The following is a 15347-nucleotide window of genomic DNA, read 5'->3' as shown; positions in this document are numbered from 1 at the left end:
ACGAAGCTAATCTCACGTGGCCAGTCGATCGACCATGGAACCCAGTCGATCGACCATGGCGGATTTCAGGTCATACTATTCTAATGCCGCCTAAACTACAGATTCCCTACATCCTAGCACATGGGGTTTAGCTACTCATACTGGAAATAATAACAATGATAAAATTGACTAATAAAACAGACGAATTCATGATTAAAATAGCTAAATAAATGATTAACATAAAACAATAATTTGCTTTGGGAAAACTATTCTAGCAATTCTATACTACGAACGAAATAAAGCAATAAAACTGAATAATAGAACAGAGAAATACCGAATGGAAGCAGAACTAAAGATCAAAACCGGGTGCGAAAAAAGAAACTTTTATTGACGGGAAAGTATTCTAATCTAATGTATGAACCCTAATGAATTTTATGATAATCTAGAAACTGAATGAAAACTTGATAATGTCAGGTTACATTATATAGGAATATAACGTAACACTTATTCCTAAACCTAATATACAATGGGCTTTGGAATTCTCGTTATATTTCTTTAATTTGCGTGTCAGCTCGTGTGATGGTCGATCGACCATGCAAGGCAGTCGATCGACTGGTGTGCACTGAACAGTAGCTTCTGTAAGTCGCGCTCTGGTCGATCGACCATAGGAGGCAGTCGATCAACCACTGTAGCTGGTAAACGCTTCTAAATTCTTCATAAAGTTGTCTTTCAGGGCCTTGAAATGCGCACCGAGTTCGTTTCTTGAGTAAATACTTCAAGTCAAATGCAATGCAAGATACTCGGGGACGATTTAGCTCGATATCTACTCATTTCCGCATAAATCTGCAATATTGCATAAAAATACGAAAGTGGACGAAATGGGGCAAATAGTAGCATAAACTACACAATTGAGCTCTGAAATGCGTGTAAAATGAGGTGTAAAACATCATATAAATGACACGCATCAGTGACATTAATAGCCACGTCCCGTGCAATGTTTGTTAAAGAGGTTTGAAAAGTAATGGCTAAGGATTCCATTCTCGTATTTTGTATTGGTTGATCCCTTATTTATCTACATTATATGATTCGATGTCTAATTTCATATCTATGTTATATTTCCTTGAAATGCGTGCTTTTGTATAAATCCGCGTATTTTTGCCTTTCATATTATTTAATCATTTTACATGAATAGTTGAGTCTTTCTTACGCTAATGTTGATCTGTCTTGTTCCATCTCATTTAACTGCCATGTTTAAATATAAACTTGATGTTCATGTCTTTTGTAAGTATCTTACATGATTTATTTAATTGAGTTCTTTGTTATGTTCATTTTGAAAATTTGTGGCTGGGAGAACCTTGAGTTACTCCCCACTGAATGTGGCTTTCATGTTTACCTGAATGAAAGTTTTGTGAAGATACATTTGTGGGCTTAGACATGTGAGATAACGATCACCTTGGCCTAGTAGTCAGTTTATTAGGATTGCTTAGACTCACCTTTTATCGTATTGTCATTCGAGGGATATATTTTCCCTCATCTTTGACTATCGCGATTGTATAAACTTAACTTTATTTCCGCATTCTTTATTTATGTTTTAGATTTTAATGAACCCGCGCTTTAAACCTTAAAAGTTTCAAAAATTCCCTAAAATTCGGCATTTTCTTATTGTACTTTCTTACCGTTATCACAGGGGTTCTCAGTTGGTATCAGAGCCTATGTTGCCCCCGACGCACAAACATGTACCTCAAATTTAAATTTGAACTTGGCCTTAAATAATAAATAAGAGATGGGTAGAAATAAGGACCTAAGTTGGTAGTCTCTTTGTGTATGCCTTGTGGTAGGATCTAACATGTTTATTGATTGTCAGTTAATGATTTTTGTACCCTGTGATCAAAAACCATAAGCTTACCTATGTGGTGATCAAGACTTGGTGTCTATTGCCGGAAATTGAATATTTTTTCAACTTTTGAAGAATGCTTCTACTTCCTCGAAGATATTCCTCGTTCTTGTGTACTTTGCCTTGTTCTTTTACTTCTTGATGCTTATTTCTTCTTCTAAACTGTCTTTTCTTTTACCTTGGAAGCTACTCTTGTACCATCCCAACTTGTCCTTTGTTCCTTGCTTATCCTCCCTTGATGCCTTGTAGATAGCTCTCTTTCTTTTCCGGGATGTAATCTTGGTTGGATAATTTGGCTTTGTGGAGTTTGTTTAATTTGTGATTAACTCATAACCCTGGTTTTGAAAGGTTTTGCTGCTAGAAAGGCTTAGGTAGTGTGGTGACTGGTGAGACATACCTTGGTGATTTTTATACCTAGTTTCTTGATGTAAAGTGAGTATAATTGATTAGTGAAATCCTTATGCAAGGTGTGGGTTGTGTATATTACTAATAAGGTTATAGAACTTGACTTTGTTGTTTATGTTTGCGAATTGAATGATTTGGTAGGTTGAGCTTTGTTACTTTAGGAGTAAATATGGAGTAAGGTTTATGATGTTAGTTTGGAAAGAGGTACCTTAAGGATGTTGATAACCATACATAGATTGATTTTATCTTTTGACGTTTGTTGTATATAAGTATAGCTTTGTTAGTAGTTTTGATCTTGTTTTGTGGAAGTCATTGTGGATGTTTTATAATTGAGAGTTATGGAATCACAATTGTGGTGGAGTTCCTTGATTCACGGAATAACATAGGAGTAAAGTGTCGCGAGTTATTTTGAGGAAATCCTTGGAAGTAATGTGGTTCTGAGATTTATTTTATTAGGAAGTTTTAGGAACCATTTAGGATGACGTTGTTATTTGAGATATAAGTACCTGGCGTTTCCTTGTTGTTTAATTTCCCTTTTTCGTTGGCCATATGCATTACCGTTCATACCTCTCTTCTTCGCTTCGTCGTGCACCTCCTTTAGGTTTGATGTTGGTAACCTATAAAACTCTATTTTTGACATCCTTATTGACCTGACTCCAACTCTTACCCCTAGGAAGTTCGTCATCGCTCTTTTGTTGGTAAGTTTGGATCCTCATAGCGTACTTTGTATTTATGATGTCTAAGTTGCTTTTAAGTTCGTAGAATTTCTAAACCTTTCAAGCTACCATTTTTGGTCCGTTGCTAAAAACTTATTTTACTTTTACAAAACTTTACCTATTTTAAAGGTTTAAAAATAAAAACTTGACTGAGTTCCTTTTTTGTTCTTTGAGTATAGACCTTTTTATCGTGATTTTTGATTGCTATATCTGAGTTGCTTTTAATTTTGCTCAATTTCTAACCAAATTTAATTTATTTATGATTCTTTTTCAAAATTTAATGTTATAATTTCAAGAACATGATACCTTTTTGAATTTAATAATGAAACTTTTATTTATATTTTGGCTTTTGGTAAGAGGAAATTTGAGTGGATTATCATTTTCATTTGGTTTTAACGTCGATGGGATGTTAGAACACATTATTAAAGGCGTCTAATAACTTGTTCTACGCTTATTGGCGAATGATTTTGTTTTAAACTTGTCTTTTACTTGGACCACTTTCCTGTGCACGACAAGAGCAATTTCGTTCCATGAAGGAGACTTATACTTTAGAAAACTCTCCATAAATGTTTTTAGAAGTATTTTGATTTTGGATTTCTGCAAATGATTTGGTATTTGACCTTGTCTTTGATTTGGAATGTTGATGTTCTCGAATGCGCAACGAGAACACTTCCGCTCCTTTGACGATAATCTGGTACTGTTGGAAAATTCTACTTGAAATTTTTGAACGAATTTTAATTCTTACAATGACAAACCTTTTAATATATTAGGTACCAATTTCAAAAAAAAACAATCCAGCTTTATCTTTATAACCTTTGAATTTCTACTTTCAAGTTTCGAGGACGGAGCATTTTAAAGGGTGGGGTGATTGTAACACTCACGAATTTTACATTTTGACATTTATAATTTAATTAACCATTCTATTACTCTATTTTATATTTTTAAATTTCTTAATTTACTTAATTTTATTTTTAAGTCTAATTATTGTAAAAGTTATATGTTTAAAGCTTAGTTTATATAAAAATGTATATTTTTAGTCGGACAGTAATAATAGTGAAAACAATAATAATAAATTACATCTTAAGTTATAGTAGACATGAGACGTATTTCCGTCTAGTATAAGGCCGTCACATTTCTCTTGTGAGACTAGTGTAACCTGGACCAATCACACGTCGACGACTCATATCTACCTATATGAAACTCATTTATTTAATCTTTTTTTTCCCAATCATACCCTTCTAACCCGTCACTTCCCTCCTTCTACCTTTCCATTTTCGAACATACACTGTAAATAACAAAAAAACCATGGAAACCATTAACACTCATCCTTCAAACCTAGATTTCTCCTTCATTTCTCAACCGTTTTCTTTGATTTTTGCGCCATTCTCTTCCCCTTTCTGTCCTTCATCTTTCTAGGTAAGAAAGTTACCCTCTTGTTGAGTTTTCGAAATGACCCGTCTCATGGGAATTTCGGTTTTTAGCTTAAACATCCCGTCTTTCTCGCTCTAGGTGAAGAATTTGAAAACCCGGAGGAAGACTCGTGCCTTGTGGATCGTTAATTTGATGATTAAAGCGCTTTCGAGGTAACGGTGATAGATTATTTAACAAAGTGTCGATATTTTGTCCCTTAGCTCGGTTTTATTCCCTTAATTGTCTTAAAGTTTGATTTTCTATGTCCCTCTCATATGTGTGGTTAAATGTGTGATTTTATTAGTCTTTTATGAACTTGTTTGAGGTAGTTTTCATGGCTTGGTGTCTCCACGAAGTGTCGGGTAATGTAACGTTTTAAGTGAGTACATTTCCGTCTCAAATGACGGGTGAAAACGGCATGTCTACACGGTTTTCTTGAGTATTGTTGGGGTAACTGTAATGGTTGTTATTCATATTTTTAGTCGTGGTTTATTTCCGTCTCAATGTGCTCGTAAATTGGACTGTTTTGGGATGACTTTGCGTAAGATTTTGAAACTGTTTTAAGACGGAAAGTGGACTGTATTTTGAGGACAACGTTATGCAGTTTTACGGGTCGTTTGTTGGGCATGAAATCGATGCCTTTCGGAACTGTTGTTGGCTGTGTTTGTATGCAGCTAAAATGGTTTTTTTGGCGCGTCTTAAGTAGCTGTATTGGACGGTATATACTCTGTTTTGAGTGGTTGTTGGGTGGCCTATTGCGGCCTGGTTGGGTCCTGTCTTAGCGGCCTTTGCAGGTTGTCTCGATGGGGCTGTGTTTGGCACGATTCCATGCCACTTTATGGGGTTGTTTTGGGGTGGCACCGTGGCTGGTTTAGGTAAGAGTAGGGACTGTTTGTGGGAAGTGCAGGGGGACGTGGCTGGAGAGTAGTGTGGCTGGCCTGGGCAGGGTTATGGCCTGGCAGCGGGGCCAAGGCTGGCTGGATCCGGCCTTGGTTACGGCTAGTCGTGGGTCATGATTAGGGTTGCCCAAATGACACCCTTGAGTCCTGTTTGGGTGTTGTCCAAAGGGTCTTGGAGTCGTGTTTATGGATTGTTCTTGACGCAAGTTTGTTTGTTTGAATTTAAATCCCGTCTCGTGATTTATATAACGTAATTTGTTAAATATCGTTTATTTTTATATTCTTCTCACATGATTTATAATTATGGAATACATTCATTAATTATCTCATTTTTATATGAAATGACATATTTCCATTTTAATATGAGTCCAATTTAATTATTTATGCCTTGTAAGTAATAAATGGTTTAGCTTACATTTGAGTCATTTATAATTGAATTCTTGTTTTACTTATTATAAATGGTCCGTTTTCATTTATTTACAATTTTATTCAAGTGACAAATATTGAAGAAATGGGTTACTTATTCATGTTCATGAATATAATTTGGCATGAAATGTCTTACTTGGATTATCATTTGCTCATTATATGTAACACCCCCACTTATTCTGGAGCCTTTAGCTAGACATTCCCAAATAAATAGAACTGTTACCATCTCGCTTTTCCGAGGTAGTGAATAACAAAGACCAACTCACCAAAGTACTTTAAATTAAAACTTAATGATTACCTGTTTATTACAGTTTAACTAACTAAATCTTAATATAAAATAATTACAACTCGCAGCGGAAATAATTAAAGTGATATAATTATTCTATGTGATCTAGAGTTCAACTATGGTCCAAGTCAAGCTCTCATCCCAATGCTCCCAAGTCAGCAAATCTTTAGTACCTGTCAAATCTGCTCCTCATAAAACTGTTCACCGCAGGTGTTCACGAATACACAGTCAACCGCGAGGTTAAGTAGGAATAAATACTAACAGCAAAAACATACGATAACAATCCAGTTTCCTTTTACATTGCACAACCCCGTGACAACGTGCTCCATCCTTTTACTTAGCACACCTCCCTTAACAACATGCTCACAATACTTTGATACCCCTCCCTTAACAACGTACCGCCAACATGTAATAGTACCCCTCCCTCATAACATACATATTACCATAACCCAGTGTACAAACTCCCTCAACAACGTACAACTGACTGTCGCACAGCTTTTCACATTAATCATGTTTAAAATCAACGATAACAATTCAATTCACCTCATCAATTTTGTCAACACAAATCAATATAACTCACCCTTCCAACAATTACGATATTATCAACCAACATATACAATATGAATCTCCCTTCCCACAATTAAAATAATATCAACCAACACAATTCACATACGATCAATTCACTTTAACATAAGTCATCGAATAAACCAAACATTATCGAATTAAAGTTGAGTAGGATTTATCGCTACCTGGCAAACAATTCCGAATAATGCAATCTACTAAAAATATTCTTTAACAAACCCGTTCCACAATTCCGACACTTATAGATAAATAATATATTTATAATTACTTAATTATTTACTTTATTCAAATCATACCATTAATTATAAATTAATTAATTAATTATGTTTTTTTTTTGGGAAAATGTAAGCTTTCATTAATATAGAACCACCCTTACAAATTTTCCCAAGGCTAGATACCTTAGGGTACAAGTCTCAATGCATACAAATTTGATCCCACCATGTTTGCACACCTCTAACAGATGACACAACTCTACTACACCTCATTCTCATTTCAAGTTCATGTTTACAGTTTTTAACAACAGTCCCACCCAGGGGTAAAAATATATCCCTCCAACCTGCTTTGATTTCTGCACCTCCAAATGCCATAAATCATAGCTGTCACAACAGCAGCTACAATCTTCTTTACCAGTAAAGATCGAATCCTGTATTTGATCCACCAATCTAGCACCTGCTGCTTAGGGATGTCCATGTGCAGCCATTTAGACAGTAGAGCCAAACATTTTTTGCTGAATGCACACTGAAAAAATATATGCTCCACAGATTCAGCATCCATTCCACAGAGGAAGCAAACATTAGATTGAGTCACACCTATTCTCAGGAGTCTGTCCTTAGTTAGCAATCTCCTATGGGCAACTAACCACAAAATGAAACCATGTATGGGTATCATAAGCAAGTTAGCAATCCAGGGATGCCATGCTTTGTCAGGTCCCTCATCCACAAGCCAGGAATAACCCAACTTAATGCTATAATCAACAAAGCCACCACCGAACAAGAAAGGTTTGATCTGATTTTTAACCCAAGAAATCTTCTTCCATGCCCAACTAGCCTCTTGCCCAGGTTCATAATCCTCCCAATCTTTATCCTTCATATACACTGCATGAATCCATCTGACCCATAGATGATCAGTTTTCTGAGCAATCCACCAGGTATACTTTGTTACTGCAGCAATGTTCACCAATATAAACATTTCAAACCTAACCCTCCTTTCCTTTTTGATTTGCAATACATTTTCCCAAGCCACCAGAGTCGGGCTGTCCTTCATTTCATTACCATGCCATAAAAATTTCCTGCACAATCTATCAATATGTTGCAACACAGTCTTAGGGAGAACCTTGAGTTACTCCCCACCGACTGTGGCATTCATGTTTACATGAATGACACGTTTGTGAAGATGCATTTGTGGGGTTAGACATGTGAGCTAGCGAGCACCTTGGACTAGTAGTCGGTTTATTAGGATTGCTTAGACTCACCTTTTATCGTATTGTCATTTGAGGGATATATTTTCCCTCATCTTTGAGTATCACGTTTGTATAAACTTAACTTTATTTCCGCAATCTCTATTTATGTTTTAGATTTTAATGAACCCGCGCTTTAAACCTTAAAAGTTTCAAAAATTTCCTAAAACTCTGCATTTTCTTATTGTATTTTCTTACCGTAATCGCAGGTGTTTACAAGCAACATCAAAAAGCCACAGCAGCAGCATCATATCAAATCAATATACAAGATCAACTTTATAATGATATTGGCTACTATACCTAGATCAAATCAACTAATTCAACTAAATATAAAGTTCGTCGAACTAGTAAGGTTGCTAGAATTTTTTTCGCTGCTTGATGTCTCAGGGTTTGCATATCCCGCATAATCTCATTTACTTGTTTGTTTTGAATATTATTGCGTGGATTTTGATGCGCTCTGCAATACATTTTTTCGTTGTTGAACACGCATGATAAATATTATCCGTCATAAAGCACTTGCATCTTAGGCAAATTAGTCTAGCATTCCTACGCATTATCCTCAAGCAGTTGACATCACTGTCGCGTAAAGTTTAATGGTACGCCAAAAAAACACGAGGTGAATTTGGATAAAAATAGAAATAGCAGAGCCCAAGGTTTGTATACCATGGCCATGTTTGGCTTATCCGAACAACAATCAAGAAAGTGGAAGTTAATTGAAATGAGATTTGCATCAGTTAAAACATCATATTAAGATTGGTTGCAGTTGCCATTGAACTCGACTTCTTTATGTTGACCAAACGAACCCAGAGCATTTGTTTTTTCTATAACATAATCTGCATGGAAGAGTTCTCTATCTTCTTCCACATTATTGACTACCCAGCCTTTGCACCAATTTTCCATATTTTTCTGTATGCATATTGGTAAAGGGAAAGATTTTTAAATAATGGTAATCAGCAACTATACTTGATTGAGTACAACCTTTATTAACTTTAGTAGCTCAAAAAACACAGCATATACAACTAAATCTGCATTGTTTAAACTCGAAATGTAAACAATGAAAGCAGCAAATAGACAAAGTCCAACTTATTTAATGACAAAACATCGATTCCAACACACAAAATACAATAAGCGACATTTGATTAAGCAAAGAAGAACTTGTTAATTAACAATCGAATTTACAAACTACTATAAATTGTAGAAAATTTATGTAAACTATATGTCAACAATTTACGAGCATAAAAATCATCAACAACAAATTTTAAACTAATGTTTATAAAATAATAATCGAAACAGTTCATAATGAAATGGTAGAAAAATAAACTAAAAGCTAATATATATTCTTACTCATATACCCAAAATAACTTGGCCCAAACTGACCCAACCCAAATACGAGCCGAACTTAACCTGGTTAATCCGTTTAACAGGTCTAAATAAAACCAAGATGTGGGTAACAACAAAACTTTCGATAAGAAGTGCATTGTCTAACCCTTCTGAGAGAAGATAATATGATACTTCCTCCATCCCATTTTTATTATCCCCCTTCTCCAAACATTTATCCTACAATTATTGTCCATTACTAAGTTTAAGAAGGAAAAAGTTGTAAACCCAAAATATTATCCTTAAATAATGTAACTACCATCATCTTCATCCAAATGATATTATTCCTATTCCCATTAATCAAAGGATAGAGTAGTAATTTCACCCAGTTCCTTAAATCTTTCCAAAAGGGAAATTAGGCAATAAAAATGGGATGAAGGGAATAATACAGAATAGCGGAAGGAACCGTTTGATAGCGTAAATAGCGACATTCTGATTTGCCTCAAGCCTAAAAATTTAAACAAAAAAGTAATGTCAAGACATGAATCCACCGTTAAAGTATAAATCAATCTTGGCACCTCAACCATTAACTTAAACTTTTGATTGAGAAGGTTTCTTAACATCCACATTCATGAGAAATCCATCATGTATGAGTAACTAAGGTTCATCAAACTAATTTTTGCATTCCTTGAATGTTTTTGTTAAAGTGATCCAAAATTACCTGACTTGCAATTGAAAATTACCCGACTCAACAATTGGTAATTGTTGGAAGAATGACTTGCCTGACTTGAAATTATTGCCTACCAAATGTTTGAACTCAACAATTAGTAAAAGTAAGTTATTATATTATTACTTTTTTTTTGTATAAAGAATGCCACTAGGCCGAATTTGATACATATAAGATTTAAATCTTAATCATGAATACCATCTATCATGATTTTATAAGAGCTAGCTGACATTTATGTTGAGTTTTGAGCATTGTATGAGCCCAGATCATATTGCAAGTATTAATCAAAACAACATAATAAGTAGAATGAATCGTTACATACCTTCCAACGTAGCTGATTAATATAATCAGAAGTATGGATAATGTAGAAATCCGAAACCCCAGACAAATAATAAGCACCTCAGATGTGATGCCTCTACCAGTATCCACACGGGTACTATGCTTCGCCTTTTATGCTAGTAATTGAAGGGAAGAAAGATAAGCTAGAAAAAAATTCATTTTATCTCTGTGTGTTTCTCACTTTGTGTCAAACTAAACTAAGTGAATGATTTAGTTTGATTAGGTTTGTCACACAAACCTTCTCTTATAATTGTGAGAAACATTGTTTGTCTTACTAACCCTATCCCTAGCGTAACTAGGCCTAATCAGTATTAGAGCTCATATTAGTATTATTATAATTCCGACTTATAATTATAATAATTTCGTAACTTTTGTGTGTTACCTAATAGTGGACTGTAATCAGAGGATGGTTTAACCCAAAGTTACAGAACAAACTCAGAAATCTCAGAAATGGTTACTCGGGTGTAGTGGAATGTTTAATTTGATTAAAAATATAAAATGAACTCCTAAAATAATGAACATTGATGAAAATTTAGTTCAATTTATATACTAACAACTGATGAAATTGGGTGATCTTTAGAGGAATCTAACTATTTTTAATAATTGACACAAACGGGTTGTTCTGACCGATTGCCTGAAAATGTTCTAAGGGCTATGAAAACGATAGTACCATATTCAAAGAACTAAGCCAATGAATTGGGGTTGTGAACAAAATCCCTGCGCACACCAAAGGATCTCAATTCACTAACCCAGCCCTAGGTAATGGTTTAATCTCCAGGACACAGCCAATAGAGTATTTCAGCAACAATGTTTTAGAAAATCAGGTTTTGGGTTTCGAAAGTACTGTCCTCATTCATTGATGTTACTTGGCTTATATAGGCCAACTAAAACAGGTTAAAACGACTATGATTGAGCATACAACGCCTAAGAATGAATCTCATCTACTTCATACAACGTTATAAAAGATATTAATCTGGAATAAGACAATAGGGGACCAAAAAGTAATCTACCCTAAAGTAGAATTTATAGTTTTTGTTTGCTGGTGTGGACTTTATGCTGCCTTGGCTGCTGAGCTGAGATTGTTGGTTGATTAGTGGATAGGATCTTCCTCACAAGGTACTTAGCTCAAATGTAGACAAACCAAGCCCAACTGATGCAAAGTTGATCATGTGAACCTCGGAAAATTGTGGAGCTCTTTTGGATGTTATCCCTTATGTCTTAATTTAGGATTATTTAATTAAAATCCTGCTGATTAAAGACTTAAGACCCTTTGGATGTTGGCCTACTTGATTCTTTCCACTGGAAATTGACTTACTGACTGATGTTCGCCTTAATCTGAGCTTGAAAATGGGACTGAGTGAGACTGAAATCCTTGGACCATGGTCCACGACCTAGTCCGAACTGAGGTGTGTTGCTGAGTAGCTGAGATAGGACTACCCTGGTTTGTCATCCTGGCCTAGGAACTGGTCAAAGCTGGGTCAGGGCTAGGAATTGTCTGCTGAGCTCCAGCTCCAAATAAGGCCATTTAAGCCTACCACACACGCAAAGCATGTAAGTGTCAAACCGGTATTAGCCTCTAGCAAGGCATATGGACTACATAGACTTTAGCGGGTTAATTCTTATAGGACTGTGGACATAACTCCTTCGGTCTCCCAATTTTACATGTCCTCATAAGAACCTTAATAAGTCATTTTGATACTATTGTCTCCAACTGAGAATGAGGTAGGAAAAGTGTCAACCTGGTACTCCCAATCATTTTTCTCGAATCTATGAGTTGACTTGGAAGAGAGCAGATAGATAACAATCAACCCATATGAGCGCGGCCATGTATTTTCATAAGTCACATTCTTCAAGAGGCAAAGAAACAATAAACTCCCTTCATAAGGGAGAAGCAAATCCCTTTAACCTCAACCCATCACATGCTCCAGGCACACCCAATGATCAGCCATGATCCCCTTTTTCGGCGGACTAGGAATGATATCAAAATATACACTTCACATGTAGACAATAGTCAAAAACTCAGGTTTAAAGACCCAAGCAAGTCAATAGCTTGTAAAAAACTTTACTGACACTAAACGAATACTTAGTAAAGTACTTTTGGGATGGTCTGTCTAATGTGAATTCTCCAACACATATCCATGTACTTGGCTTAGTATCTTCATACCTACGAATTATGGAACATAGCCATTAACCAGAGTACATACTAGTCATTTATGAGAATTCAAATGTCCTAAAATAACACTCTGTCTAGAGACAAAATAACAACATCATCCAAATGGAGTTTCACAACCAAGTCAGGCACTTAGTGATCCATTTCATCAATGTATGTTATTAGGGACAAATAATCCAATCAATAATGAATAAAATGCACTTACATTAAATAAATATGATATGTCATACATATATTTAAATCATAGAAAATAGCTCGCACTAAAACAAATATCTCATGGTATTAAGACCACTCGCCAATACGTCTTATAAAAATTATAAACACATAACTCTTCATGTTCAAGATGCAATAGACATTTTTTACGGTTAAATGATTCATAGGCACCAAAACGCTTCAAAATCATCAAAGTCAGGTGTGTGTTTGATTCTTAAAACAAACACTTTCTTCTTGCTTAACAAGCAATTAAACACTTACTTTAGTTATAATATTGATCCTGATTTTGTGCTTGGAACCATTCCAACTTACAACTTCATTCATGTAAACAAAAATGTATCCAGATAAGGATCAGGAACAAACATTGTCGATATAAAAATCAAAATCGGTACAACTTGTTTACAACGTTCACTTTATCACAACTTTCATCTCATAAATGATTCTCAATATGGACAAGGGAAATTCATCCATGCAGTGTTTTGTTTCAAAATATATTTTTTATATTTTGAAATAGTCGCCACTACATTTTTAAATGGAATTTAGAAACCAATTTTAGAGATTTCGGATTCTTGTGAGATTACGAGTTTGGAAGTTTAAATAATTTCATAAGAAAAACAACAAACCCCGCCCGTTGCAATATTGGCCTCTACTAATGGAAAATGATGGCTATTTTGGTTATGAGAACATGAGCGAAATGCAGTGTTAATTCTTAACATGTGAATTGAGTTTCTAAGTCAATTTAATGCAGATAAACTTGTCAAGTGAATTTAGCATGTTAGTTCAGTCGAAATAAAAACACAAACAAAAAGAGAGATAGAAATTCTTACGTTTAGCATAAGATTGACGAACAAACATTAGAGCTTAGTGCATAAAAACAAGCCTATGACACATGATATAGGACACGACCTTAGGCCTCGAAATTCGTGGCAAAGGAGGGACGGCTCACGGCCTAGAGCTCGGCTTGAGTCGTTCCTTGTAATGCGTGTACATCGCTGAATTTTATAGAATTAGACGTTATCCAAGTCTAACTAAATAAATCAAGATTTAATTAAAAACATTTGACTCGAAAAAAAATAAACAAGTTAAAACTAACCAATTTTAAGTTCGCCAAATTGATTTATAAAATGAGTTTGACAAATTAACAAATTAAATACGATCTATTATTTAAATCGAATTCGAAATTATAACAAATTAGTGACGACCTCTATTTATGAAAATAGGATCGTCAAAAATTGGGGTTTAAAAGAGAAAAAAAAAGAAAAAAAAAATGGACGAAGAGATTCGAGTTGCTCAACTTAGTTTTCGAGGCACACTCGGGTAAACAATTGTCCATTTTTAGTCAATAAGTGTAAACGGAAGGATGATAAGCATGCACTTCGGTACTAACGAGATATTAGTGAAAGAAAGATGGATTGAATTAGAATTAGAGAAGTTGTAATTTTCATTTACATCTTAATTAGTTTATTTTATGTCCTACAATGTTTAATGAATTGGAAGTTTTAACAAGTTAGAATAAATCCTCGATATGATAATGTTATTTAGCAAGTCTTACCGCAAGAATCCTGTCAGGTGTATAGTTAATAAAAATTGAAAAAGAGAGCCAAAGGCCAAGCAAAAAACATGACATACAATGAGCATGAAAGACCATTTCACGAATCGATATAAACTCATTTTAATTAATTGCCCTCTTTTAACACAAGAAGATGTAAACGAGCGAGGTATATCGATCAGTTTAGACGAATTAAGCCTTTTAAACTCAAGTCAACGCGGGTGTCGGAATGGTACTTTAACTCATACTCAAACTATTCTAGTTTCATTCACCAAAAAGTAAGATAATCTTATACTCATATAAAATAATGAAAGAAAGCTGTAAAAACATAAATAAAAGGGAGAAGGAAGGAGATATTATATGCACCCTCAACCTACATGTATCGTTGACAAAGTCTTGTGTCGTAATTAATAGTAGATCTTGTCTCGAGGGGCCGTCGTCGATGAATACAAATTGCTATTCAAACGCATTTTTCAAACTCGAACACCGTTTTTCAAACTTGAATTACGACTTCGTTTCCCAACGAAAATTTGATTGGAAATATATTTTTGAATCATGTAAGAGTATTTAATTGAAATATGTAAACAAACAGGGGTTGTTTTAAAGCTAAGGGCACTGAAATCGAGGCAAACCAAGGCTTGGCTGCGCATAAAGAAACGCGAAAAACAGAGTGTAGAACGTTCGGTTTTCGTGCCAATTCTTGGCTTGCTTTGGGTTTTATTTCGAGTGTGGTTGCCTCTGGGTTGATGGTGGATGTGTGTAGGATGAAGGATGTTGCTAGTATATTATTATGGGTGTTTGATTAGGGTTCAAAATGACGGGGAATGGGAGGTATATATAGAGAATGTATATAGGGTTTACTCGGTTTGTGCAAGGAGGGGTAGGGTTTGGTCGACTGAAATGCAGATATTTTGGAGGCTTTGAAGGTTCTACAAGGTTGTTTAACTGGGTAAGGGGGTAAGGAAAATATCTAAGTTTG

The sequence above is a fragment of the Silene latifolia genome, chromosome Y, assembly GCF_048544455.1.
Source record: "Silene latifolia isolate original U9 population chromosome Y, ASM4854445v1, whole genome shotgun sequence".
Lineage (NCBI taxonomy): Eukaryota > Viridiplantae > Streptophyta > Magnoliopsida > Caryophyllales > Caryophyllaceae > Silene > Silene latifolia.
This window is presented reverse-complemented; position numbering follows the sequence as displayed.